This window comes from Vicugna pacos, chromosome 3, assembly GCF_048564905.1.
Source record: "Vicugna pacos chromosome 3, VicPac4, whole genome shotgun sequence".
In the NCBI taxonomy this organism is placed as follows: Eukaryota; Metazoa; Chordata; class Mammalia; order Artiodactyla; family Camelidae; genus Vicugna; species Vicugna pacos.
Window position 1 is genome coordinate 93,436,127 of NC_132989.1, and position 13,184 is coordinate 93,449,310.

At 40.1% G+C, this 13,184-nt stretch overlaps 1 protein-coding gene across 4 annotated transcripts in view; it reads left to right on the top strand.

Moving 5' to 3' along the window:
* Positions 1 to 13,184, top strand: part of FYB1 (FYN binding protein 1) — a 141,635-nt gene that overhangs the window by 61,639 nt on the left and 66,812 nt on the right. The gene's annotated exons all lie outside the window — the stretch shown is intronic.

The following is a 13,184-nucleotide window of genomic DNA, read 5'->3' on the forward strand; positions in this document are numbered from 1 at the left end:
CAGTCTGTTTAACGTTATTTACTTGGAGCATAGAAATAATATATTCTTATTTGTTGCTCAGGTTGGTCCTCCCACCAAAGTCTATTTAATCAGAATTTAGTGTTAATATTTTATATAGCTTAGCAATTACTGTTAATAAATTAGATAACTTCTACCAATAGACTTGTACTCAATTGAATGAAGTTTTGATGCAAAATGATTATAAACAGGTCTATATTGTAGATCAATTTAGTTATTTACCTGTAGCCATAAGCTTTAATGTAACATATTGCTTTTCATGGAGCTGATAACTTTTCTTTTCTCCAGAACCATTTAAAGTTACAAAAGCCTAAACTTTAAAAAAAAAAATCCAAATACCAAAATGTTTCTGTGAACTAACCTTTTCTCTTGTTCCTTTTGGTTCCTGGGTCAGCGGTGAAAGGCCTTCCTCCCAAGCTTCAGTGTGTGCGCCTCACCTGCAAAGGCTGAGTTGTTAAGAACCCCAGCTTGACCGTAGGTTTGCACATAGGAGTTAGTAAAACCTGCTGGGAAACATTCAATCCAACCTTTTTTTTCTGATCTTGTTCTTAAAACTGGAGAGAAACAAAGACTCATCTTTCCATATGTTGGCTTTAAGAATGATCAGCTCAGTCAGCATCAGCAGCTGAAGGGGTAAGGCCAGGAGGCATTGGCAACAGGCCGACGGTGTGCCTGACCTCCTCGCTCTCTGCTGTGTGTCACTTTCATGAATCCAGCCTACAACAGTTTGGAACCAAAAGGTGCTTGGGCTGTTCTCACCAGCAAGTCACCAGTTTCTAGGAGGGACAAGATTTTCCTTCATAGACCCTGAAACGATCGCCTCTCTCTTGCCCTTCGCTCTCCTTATACAGGTACTCTCTTAAAATTACCTTATTAGATAGTTATATATTTTTAAGTGTTTGATCTCAGTGTGTGTTGCTCCTAGCCACTACAGGAAGAAGGGATTCTATGCTCAAATACATTTAAGAAAATGGGGGCTGAGTGAAATTCTTCACAGTGGGATTTCTACAAGCATTGAGACCCTGCTGTGTGCTTGGAATCTAAGAACAAGGTACCAAAAAAGCAGATCCCAGGACAGTTTTTCTGAAATATCTCACAGGCAAGGCTCTTTCAGAACACTGAAAAGCTGGAGGCAAAGTTCTGTGGTACCCAGACAATGGAAGTGGTTCAGCTTCAGGTGGCAACAGGGTTCTCCACTTGTCCTTCCCTCTCATTCTCCAGCTGCCTGGTGTGTACTTTGTGTCTGGTGTGTGCTTGTGGCTGGTATGTATTTTGTGGCTGGCATACACTCTTATATTTAGCTCCAGCCTGAGCTCATTTTGTTTCACTCACCCTCCTCCATCCCTGGGAAAGCCATTTTCCATCAAACCTGTAGACCTTGCTTCTATTTCAGTTGGAAACTTCCAAGGAACCACTGACTGTTAATTGGGCAGCTTACCTGGGTTTAACTCCCAAACAGAAATGCCTCTGAAGAGTGTCCCTCTCTTAACCACACACATCCCGGATCACATCTTATATGAGCTTTCCATTCTTCATCTTTCCTCTCCAAGGTCCAAACCTCTCTTCTACTCTTCTCAGATAAACCAGCTCTTCAGTTTAATCCCTGTCCTCTCTCTCTTTTTTTTGTATATATATATATATATATTTTACTGAAGTATAGTCAATTTACAACGTTGTGTCAATTTCTGGTGTACAGCATAAAGTTTCAGTCATACATGACCACACATATATTCATTTTCATATTCTTTTTCACCATACGTTATTACAAGATATTGAATATAGTTCCCCGTGCTGTACAGTGTGAGGTTATTGTTTATCTATTTTATATATATTAGTTGGTGTCTTCCCTGATGTGTTTTATCCCAACAGCATGCTTTGGGCTTTTTTATCCAATGTTTGTATCATTTTTATGAGCCATCTTCATAGTCTTTATTTTTATATTCTGGCATTTAATTTTAGTGTGGAAAAGTCTGATACTACACTGAATTTCCCTGTTTGAAAATCATTTGCTTTTCAGTCTTGATTCCCAAAGAAATCTTTATCGTTAAGGTTTAAAAACTTAGCCAAGCTGTATCTGTGTCAATCATTCTATCGCCAATATTTTCTAAGATGATATGCCTCTTAGCTCTCAGAGATTTTCTGTTTCATGAACTTAGACAGCCCACCATTTCTTCTGATCTGGCAGGGAGATGGCAAACACATCTACTTGCTTTAACCCAGTGTGATAAGTTTGTCCTCCCTCCAGAGCTGCAACTTGAGTTCTGAGTATTGCCTTTAATCTGCTCGTCTATGGAGTGAAGGTTAGCTGGACTGGTCCTGAAGGCCATCCTTGCCAGGGCCCTGAATGCTGCTCCATCTTCTGAGATCTCACTCAGAGCCCTGTACCAGGACAAGGCCAGCCATGGCAGCTCACCCCACGTCTGCCCCAGGGATGATCCTGTGCTGGTAACTGGGGCTTTCATGCTATAGGTTTCTCCTTGGCCTCCCCCAGGCTGTTCACTCACCCCTGAGTCCACTTCTCCAACCTGGCATGTGTTAGGGAGAATCCACAGGTTTTCCTAGGATCACTGTCTTCCCCCAGTGTTGTTTCTGAGCCTGGAGAACAAACCGTAGGCTTCACTGGCCTCCTGTGGTACCAGAATCTTCTGTTTTTTTCCCTCAGCCAGTAATTTTTGACATTTATCCAATGAAGTTATTTTCCTTTTCTCATGTGATGGCTGCGAGTGGGTCTGGGATAATGTTTATCTTGCCTTATTTTGTTTTTACTATTTTATTTGGCAGCTGGAGGAGCACCATCCTGTAAGCGCCTCCCTCATTATTTAATAGCAACTAAATATTTCAATTATAACTGAAGACTCAGCACTATTTCCAAAGGGACCTTCAGTTCACCCTTTCACAAGGCAGGTAGCAAGATAGCAGAAAGGAGACTCACATGACTTGGGTGCCCACTGAGATCCTTGTTTCGCATCCTCTGGACTGTGCTTATCCATTGTGGACACTTGGATGACCACTCCCTCTCCCCTCTGCAGGTCTCCTATCCTGAGGAGTCTTCAGGACAGATCAAGAAAGAGGAGGTGGGGGGGAGATCCAGCTACTTGAGTGGGACTTTGATAGCATCTGACCTCCGCTAACTGGCAAATCCCTGAGAGCTGTCATATTTCAAGCCTTTGACAGCCAATTAGTTTATATTTAGACTAGGAGGGAAGTAAAATACCAGATAGAAAAATGAGCCAGGAAAAGGAGAGGACCACCAGCCAACCTGTACAGAAGGCAGATTCCCCCTCTTCAGGGCCTAGGTCATTTTGCCACCGAGAAGTCCCCTTGTCCTGTCCAAGTTCTTTAGTGCTCAGTGTGTCCTTCAAAATTCTTTCTGAACAGCTCAGGCACCTGCTGGTCTTTTAATATTAATTTTGACACAATAGTTCATACTTACTTAATTTACAGGAAACAGTTTCTTTACATTGATATTCGCTGTGTCTGTAAGTGGAACCGTTGCTTTTCTTAGTTGCGGGAAGAGAAATTTCTGTAAACCCCAGTTTGGAGCAATGTGCCATAATTTACCCTGATGTAATAACTCTTCCTGTGATCAACAGGCAGAAGTTGGTGTATTTTTAAGCTGCTGACAAAGGACAATATGGAAACATTGCCCAATCAACTGCCATTGTATCAACATGCTTAACATTTGTGCTATATCAAAGAAGCTATGGCCACTTGTAACATAAATGAATATTTTGTTTTACGATGGCTGACTTACCCTTAAATAAGGTATGAAATGCATATAAGATGATTTAATATACACAAAATTTGATCAAAATTCTTTGATTCTTAAAAATAGGCATGGAGCCCATAGAGGTAAAAGTATTAAAACGAAATGACATTTTACTTGAGAAAGGAAGGAGATTATAAAGAGAGTTAAGTCTGAGAGTCAAATACAAATATATACAAGTCGAATAATCAAATACCTAAAAGCTCTTCCTGGTTTACTCTACATACATACAAATGGTTTTTTTAAATCACTAGATAGGAAGGTTGGGGAAAATGTACATGTTATAACTCAGTCTGGTTACTGGGCAGGGGATGCCCTGCTACAAGTAATCTGCTAAAATAATTTCGAGGCCAAGCCAAATGAAACCTATTTTTTAAAAACAGGATTAGATTTCCAGAATATGTATTTACCACTGAAGATCCTTCTTTGCCCTGATGACAACTATTTCTGAATATGATAGGTTCATATGCAAAAAGTACCTCTTTGTACATGTTTTTTATTCTCAAAACAAAATTAAGTTACATTTTATTACACAAATTTCAGTTATTAAAAGAACAAAATTATCCCTCAGGAAAAGAAACCTAGCTACCTTCATTTTTTACAAAAATATCTGGAAATTTCCTATCCGTTTAGAGACATCACAGTCATGATAGCTGTGGCATGGTGCTGAAGCCCAGAGAACCGTCTAGAGCACTAGATTATTTGTTTTTTCCAGCATATGAGAAACAAGGAAGAGGAAAAAGTCCCTAAGCTGGAGAATTTAACTGCTGTATTAACCACTAGTAAATATGTAGGCAAGAAACATTTCTCTTCCATCTAAATTGCTGCTGAAGAAAAAAGATTATACTTCATGCTGTCTGCCATAGCAAAAATAGAAAAAAACCTCTAGAACAGATGATAACTATAGACACTGTCAGGAAAGACTAACCGAAGATGAGACACCTGGTTGTAGAAAAAAAAAAAATCCGAACAAAAACCCATGTGAGGTTTTTCTTTCCCCAGAATAAGAGCTCAGCTGTAGAATCAGCTGTTGGTACTTGCTACCGCCGTCTGCATCGCTGCAGCTGTGCGCCTGCGCAGCACAACGGCTCCATCAGCCGGCAGTTTGCTCTCGGCTACCAGCGGGTGTTCCCCCGGGGTAGGTAGGTCTGTTGAGGTCAAGAGGGGCACAGGGAAGTTCTTGCCCCATAACACCCCTCTCTTGTCTTTTCTTGATTTTCTTATAATTCTCAGAGCAATAAGATAGCTTATCTAATTTTCAAAAGCAGCCTGTGTGGTGATAGGATTAGTGCGGCCAGGCAAATAAAAATCTGCCCCCCCCAAAATGGCAAGGCAGATAAATATCACAGATAACCAAAGTGTGTTTGAGTATCCGTTCCTCTTATCTGGAATAAAAGTTGTTTAATTTTTGTTATGTGGAGAAAGAAACCTAGATTAACACCCCAAAGAGTCCCTCTTAGTGTTTGTTTTTCAGTCCTGCAGGATTTGCAAGTTTCTCTTCCAAACTGTCACCTTAAAGAAGTTGAGGTACATCATGTATTCACAGTTACTGAGGATCTGGGCTGCAGCTTCTCTGGAACCCGTTTCTCCCTGCTCACTGCGCATACGCGCACGCGCGCGCGCGCACACACACACACACACACACAACCTTGACTTGCTCCTCAGCCGTTCTTTTCCGAAGCTGTTTTATATGGAAGGAGGATAAAGCAAGTCTATAAAATACATTTCAGTTACTCACGTTACTCTCAATTACTGAGAATTTTCTAGACCTGATATGAACACTTCAACAAGCAGGAAACCACACTCTTTAAGAGGCTGTCTTTGATTTCTCTGAAGGCTTGAGTTCTTAGTCTTCATGAGGGGAGATTAATTGTGCTCCAGCTGAGTGGTGTGCAACCAGATGAGGTTTCTAGATCTCTGTCTTCTGCTAGATCTCTGCGCTGTCAGGAATGCCTGCTTTCTCCACTAGCTCTGAGTGATTATCTAATGGACCTTTTGTGTAGGTGAACTGTTAGAAAATGAAGTAGGGTCTTCGTTCAGGCTGCTGTTACAAAAATACCATAGACTGGTGGCTTCGAAACAACAGAAATTTATCTTTCACAGCTCTGGAGGTTGGGAAGTTCAAGACCAAGGCACCGACAGATTCAGTGTCTGGTGAGAGCCCACTTCCTGATTCATAGATGGCTATCTTCTCACTGTGTCCTCACATGGCAGAAGGGACAAGAAATCTCCTTTATAAAAAGGGCACTAGTGCCATTCATGAGAGCTCCACACTCCTAAAGCAACTTCTTAAAGGCTCTGCTTCCAAACACCATCACATTAGGAATTAGGTTTCATATAAATTTTGGAGAGATACACTCATTGCTGTGCCACTCAAACTTGCAAATGACAGTCTACCACTCCTCCAACCATCTGTCTCCCTCCTATTTTCTTGCTTTCTTCATTCTCATCTTCCAAACTATGATTCTGTTTAAAAAAAACAACTTAACTCTTTTCCATTCCTCCACATCATCACCACAAATCTCTTTTCTTTGGAGACAATGAAACCTGTTAGTAAAGCCCACAGAAAATGCTGAGCTTTTATTTATGGAGGCATGAAGATCAAGGAGGTTGCCGAATTCTGAGCTACTGAAAAAACATGGCTAATAGCACGCCAACATGATTTTGAAACAGAAAAGCTAAAGTAGGCAAGTTTTTAAAAGCTGCTAGCGTGCACCTTAAAAGCTGGATAAAGTTAATTCCAAACGCCAGCCCATGTTTCCTTAAAAAATTTAATGGTCCCCTCAGAAGATCGATGAGTAACCCTGTGGCTTGAATTCTCAAGGTTACTTCTGGCTTTTAGCTCCTGCACCTTCTAACTCAGATCAGTCTAGCAGTTGCCTCCCTGACCCTTTGCTGTACTGCAGTCACTCCGACAAAATTTGGTGCTTTTCCTTAGTTTTCCTTGCAAACCATTCACTGAAGGCTTTTGCGTGCGTGAGCAAGACTTCACCGAAGGTGCGTGGAGACGGGGATTCACATGGCATTGAGGCTGGAGACGTAAAATGGGACACTGCCAACCACTGTTCTTCAAAAGCGACCAGGCATTTTGCATCTGAGGCTCCCGTTCCTCTGCTATTGCTCACCTTCTTCTTTCTTTTCCTCACTTCTTTGACCCACCCCTTCTCAACGACAGAGAAAAGTGAGAACACTTTCAATTTTCCTTTTTTTTTTAATTGAAATGTAGTTGATCTACAATGTTGTGTTCTATTTTCTTTTACAGAAAAGTTCAGCTGTCTTTAACACAAACCCTTAAACTCAGCTGTTGTCCCCCCTTGCACTTAACCAGAAATTTCTTATTCAGAGGCTTTTTCACCATCTCTTTGGCCCGGGGACAGAAGTGGTTTTATGTTATATCACAATTTGATAGCCATTTTGTTACACACTGCTGATGAATGGAATGTATCTGGGAGACTTTGGTTGTTCCCAACAGAAGTACAGGAACTGAATTGTTCCCAATTGGTGCGATAGTCAGGTTGTTTTAGCCCTTTGTCTATTTTCAGTGCCGAATAACCAGAGATTCTTTAAAAATAAGAGGCTGAAAAGTGGCTTTCTTCTATCAGATCTGGGATTTGCAAGTTTTCAGTTTCTTGCCTGAATTAAAATACTACAAGAACAGCCATGCAAACCAATGTCCCTTACATGTCTTCCTGAACATTGTGACACTAAATGAGTCTTTAAGGAGAAAGATGGCCAAAACAGATAGACATTCCCATCAACAATTGATATGTCATGTATTCAGAAGGGGCAAGAAAACATCAAAAGTGGACCTTCGTCCTTTAAAATGTCTCAGACTTTAAATTGCAGAAGAATACCCCCAAAGTTTCTAGTTCCAGAAGCCTGGAATGGAACCCAGGAACTGGAATAGTTATTAACATCACTGGGTGATTGTAATGCAGGTTGTTCTTGGACCACGTTAAGAAACACTGCAGTTTATGAGAATTATTACAACACGGAAGAGGGTAAAGAGGACAGTGGGGAGAGGAAGTGTTTGTAAGCCAGAGTTATTTTCCTGAAAACAAATTTTTTAAAATGCTGTAACACTGAGACAGGAGACTAGAAGCTGGGAAAGGAATGAGTGATCTGTTTAAGCAAACAGGTAGTATCCTGTGGCTGATCTTAAAATTTTATTTAGTTAGGGAAAGTGCAAAGGTGCTGTTCAAATATCTAACATACAAGTGGCTGGCACCAGAGTCCTGAAAGTCTTCTGCTTTGTCAGGCGTGAACCTGTTCATTGCTGGATGATATATCCATCCAGGGGTTCAAGGTGGCACCTGGAACCCTCAGAGGACTTCAGCTAGTTAAACTGTTTTAAAAGTTGGTAGTTGAAAAAAAAGTTAGCGGTTAAACCGTATACACCAGCTGGCCAGTACACTGCAGAGAACCCTGCCTATCAGCCCCGAAGAGCAAAGGTCCCACTCCACCTCCGAACACGTATAATCAAGGCCTCTTGTCACTCTCTCCCTCTCTTTTGTTTCCCCCTTTTTTCTGTTCTTTTTTTTTTTTCTATTTTCATTTCTTTTCTCCCCTTCTGCCCTGCACTGGCCTTCAGGTAAGCTCAGTTATGCTTTTCACATGGGACACAGAGTTACTATTCATCAAAATAAAAAACCATATTTAGCACTACTTTTGGTGCTATTCAAGGCAAAGGAAAAAACGTAAGTGCTAAGAACAAGGTTTGAAAACCCAAACAATTGTGTATCACTGTAAGAACTGCCACTCTGTCGATGGAGACCAGAACAACAATGGAGCCCACAGTCCTACCGAAGATGGACGCACTTGTTCCCTCAGGAGGTGTCCATGCTTGGAGGCAGCGGGTCCCCTCCTCCAAAACTGACCTGGAGGGCCAGGGGATGAGCAGAGTTTCCAGGATCTGAACCTGATCAGCACCCCAGTACAACTGTACTGGCCTAGGACCCCACCATCTATATAACTCATCACTTGGTTACGACATTCATCTTTTTCTTTAGCGATGAAGTATATAGTAAGTTTCTAATTTTCAGAATAGACCTCTGTTCGTACAGTACTTAATAGAAATTAAGCCAGTGCAAAAGAAAGCTGGGCATTTGGCCTAAAATAAAGGGTGCCTTTCTTCTGTAATGCTGTTTAGTTGAGGTTCAAAGCTATTCGAGTTTGGAGAAAAGCACTGTCAACTTCTGATGCTGCTGACAGATTCCTGCACCTGAGAGCCTAATGAGAAGAGGAGAGGGTGTAGGTGGAATTGATAAAAGCAGATTTTTTTTTCAAGGTTGCCACGATATTTCTGTAACTGGAAACTTTCTTTTTAATCTCACTGTGATAGGAGAACTTGCAGAAAGCGCTATAAACGCTTAGTGATCTGTGAGAAGTGAGATATTTTTCTAAAGGCAGGAGCACTTTTTTTGTGTTTTGAAAAATGCTGGTGTTTCCACAATTGTTTTTCATCGGGAGTGTTCGGAGCAGATGCTTTGTTGCTAGAGAGATTTGGGATCTAAGACAAGCACCGCTGCATACTGTGGGACCCCAAGGGAGGTTCTTACCTCTCCAAGCCTCGGTTTGCTCGTCTGTTAATGGAGATAAGAAGTCAGTTCTGTCAGAGGGTTATCATGTGGATTAAATGAAAATGTATAAAATGTGCTTTAAAACTTCCTGGTGTATCCTGAAGACTCAAATCATATTCGCAGTAATGTAATCACATTTATTAATGAGGAAATGGAGATAAGGTTCAAATAAAGACTCTCATTGCTTCACCAAATGTTCTATATAGCTCATTAGGTTAAAAAAAAAAAAAAAGACCCCACTGAAAAATAGATGAGTAACAGACGGTAGCCATCAGCCTCGGGTATCAATCAGTACTAGTAACAATGTCATCCAAATGCAGACTTGAACTCATGTTTTATTTTGTTTCAAAATAACACACCAGACTTTCATTATCACAGCATCAGGTTGATCCTCTTTTGAAGCACTGTCTGCTTGCACCTCTCTTGCTGTATTACTGTTTCCTTAGGTGTGAGTTCTACTATTTGTTAACTCCAGAGTCCTCCTTCCTTGGAGCTGACTTTTCTTGAATGTTTGCAAAGTCTTGTTGGTGCACAGGTTGGTAGTGGAGATTCAGGTGGACTGCCATTTCTGTTTGTGCAGGCGGCTTTGGGGGAAGAGTTCAGCGGTGAGAGGGGATGGCTGAGCGCTGTGGGGCAGGGCTGCGATGGCTAGTCTTTACCAGGACACCCCTCCTTCCTGGACATCCCAGCCTCTGGAGCTCTGCTCAGCTTCGCCCACCCAAGGGCAAAGTCATTGTTGCCATGATTTCTGGCCATACCTATACCTGCTTCGTTCCCTCCAAGTACTCCCCCAAGCCCCTTCCTGCCCCTAGCATTCTGTCTCTTGAGCGTAGGGCACTCTGGGGGAGGCGCTCCCACTCTTTTGTCACCCTCTCTCTTGGGCTTTATTGGGGCTTCTGTTTCATCTTTCAGTAGTACTCTCTTCAAATTTGTGTTTTAGGAATTCTTCATGGCTTCTGGTCCACTGTGGATTTACTTTCTTGTTTCCAATATGTTTATGATTTGTTTGTTTTCATCAATTATCTTTTCTATCATTTCTAGAGATCTGGGGTGAGGAGAGCTTGCTGCAGTGTGTAGTCAACCAGCCATCTTAACGGGGAACTTTTAATCATGTCTCTAACGGGGAAAACATGAGTAAGCATTTAACTACTGTAAAGCATCAGTATCAGAAAAAACACTTAATGGGCCATCTTAAAAGAATCATCCAAATTCCGGATTTACACAATGTAAAAACAGTGAAAAAATCAGCCATCTTCATGTACTGGTGGTATGTATATGTCAATGTGGCATTTGCACCTGGTGATAACCAAATGACAGCCATCCTAAAGAAGATGGTTGTTTACATGGGTTTTTCACTCCTTGAATTATGTTACAAGAAAAACAATGTTTACAATATAATGAGTACTCTTCCCTATTCACAAGGACTTATGAGATCTAAAAAGAGCTTTGAGAAATGTGTTTGAATGCCTTAAAGGGACACATAATTTATTATTTGGAATTCTGAAAGTGACATAGTCTCCAAAAAAGGATTTTTACTTAGATTCCAGACTTAAGGTATAAATTCTAACAGCGTATAAACTGGAGTCAAGGTTAACTAAAGCTAGGTCAACATTGTTTTTACTTAAAGTGCTTTCCATTTAGTGGGGAGGAAAAAAGAACATAAATTGATGTTGAAAGATGTCCATGGGAAAGAGATTGATTAATCTTTGATAAATGAAAGAGATATAATTTCAATCAGATTTTATACCTAGATCAGAATAGGTTGTGCATCATCTCTCACTTTTAAGAAAACACAGATTCAAAACATATATTCAGTAAGCATTTCCCTACAACACTGTTAAATAAATTGGGGTGCAAAGGGTGAACCATCAAAAAAATATGAACATTACTGAAAGAATTTTTTAAAAAGTCACACCAGCAAACTGATGGTAGTTACTTCAGCATCCTGATTCAACAAATAATATTTAAGTAAAAGCCCAGTTTTTAATAGCAGTAGCATATTCTGCAAACATGAAATTAGTTTTTCCTTTAAATGGACTAATCATCCAGTATGAAAATTCTTTGGGAATTTCCTTGAAAAAACAAGAAAATCAACCTTTTTGTAACCTGTGAGTGAACAGAAAAAAGAGTGATTTGAATTAATGGTACCAGCCAATAGTTTAAAATTTTCACCTTCAAACTCACCAAAGTAACCCATTTCGAATTTTCATCTTTTAATATTTTAAAATAATTTAAGCAGGCAACAATCTTATTGATTTTATTAAGATAAGTATACCTCTTTGTAGAAGAAAACTCACCAGACTTTCTTTTGGTTAAAATGCTTTAATTGTTTGTTGTTTTAACTTTTCAGTATCCTATTCCCGGTATAGCATTGCAAAATGTCTCAGACTTTGTTGATCAATTTATTTAAATTATAATTTACCACAAAAATTTGGCAACTGTCTGCTTTAGATAGTTTATGAATAATATAATCACATTTTCTGATATGGGCACAAAATTAGCCTAGAAAATCTGTTTTTTAATACATTACTGTGCTTTCTCTATAATTGAAAATTGGTTTTTCTTCTAAGTTGCTGAATAGGACTGGCTCTGCTATTAGATGAGATTAATTTTCATCATCTCAAAATATCTCTTCTGTCAACTAGTATAAAATTTCCTTTTTACCCATCATTTCTCAAGGCAGTGTTTCTCCCAGCACGGCCTATGAACCGTCTACACCAGAATGGGCTTAGGCACTTTACAAAACTTTAGATTGCTGCCTCCCCACAATTCCACCCCCACCACAGCCATCTTCTTGAATCAGAACTTCTGGTTTTGGGACCGAGGTATCTTCATTTTTAATAACTGCCCAGGAGATTCTTATGCAAATGACAGTAGAAAAAAATTAACTCAAATCAGCCCTTCTTTACCTGGCAAACACTTTTTTGTATGTTATAAAGTTAAAAAAAAAAAGCTTGTTTTGAACAGTGTTAGAAACTCATTTTCCTTGGGGAAGTACTGGATGAGATAGGAGTGGAAGGGTAGAGACAGACACCAAGGGAAAGGACAGCTGGTAAGCTAGGCACTTGGTCTGAACCATTCCACACAAGCTTGTAGACACTGGGCTGGACTGAAGCTCCTAGAGCTGGCATTGGCAGTTTGCTTGTGTAGAATCATAGAAAACTCCTGGACAGTGTTCATTCTCCCATCACGCTAGAAATCCCAGCTAATCTTCATGAAAGAGGCAAGTGCTCTTAGAATAAGTCCTAACAGGTCAAGTGCATGCATTAGGCTTGTTTTCAGTTGTGACTAAAAATGCCTAGGATGCAACCACTTTCCTCCCAGGATCAGAGTTTGAGAGTACCTGAAAAGAGAAGCAAATGCCATTAAGAGATGGGAACCTCTAAAGATGAACTTTGTCAACTCAGTTTTGCTAGAGCTAGGCCTGCCTGCCACTTGCTTCCCAAGAAGGCAGTTCTGCTGTGAGCAACTTTAAAGGTTAATGAAATTTTCCTGAAATATCTAGAAAAGTTAATAATAACAACAGCAAAAAACAGGAAAGAAACAGTAGCACAGAAATGTATCAGACCAAGGCACCAACTAGAGTAGAGAAAGTAATATGAGAAAACCTTCTCTTATTCACTTCTCTACCTCCGGCTGGGCACTTTATTTATATATATATATATATATATATAGATTATTATATGTATATTATATATATATATTACATATATATATATATTTAGGCAGGAGGAGGTAGTTAGGTTTATTTATTTATTTATTTATTTTTAATAGAGGCGTTGGGGATCGAACCCAGGACCTTGTGCATGCTAGGCATGCAC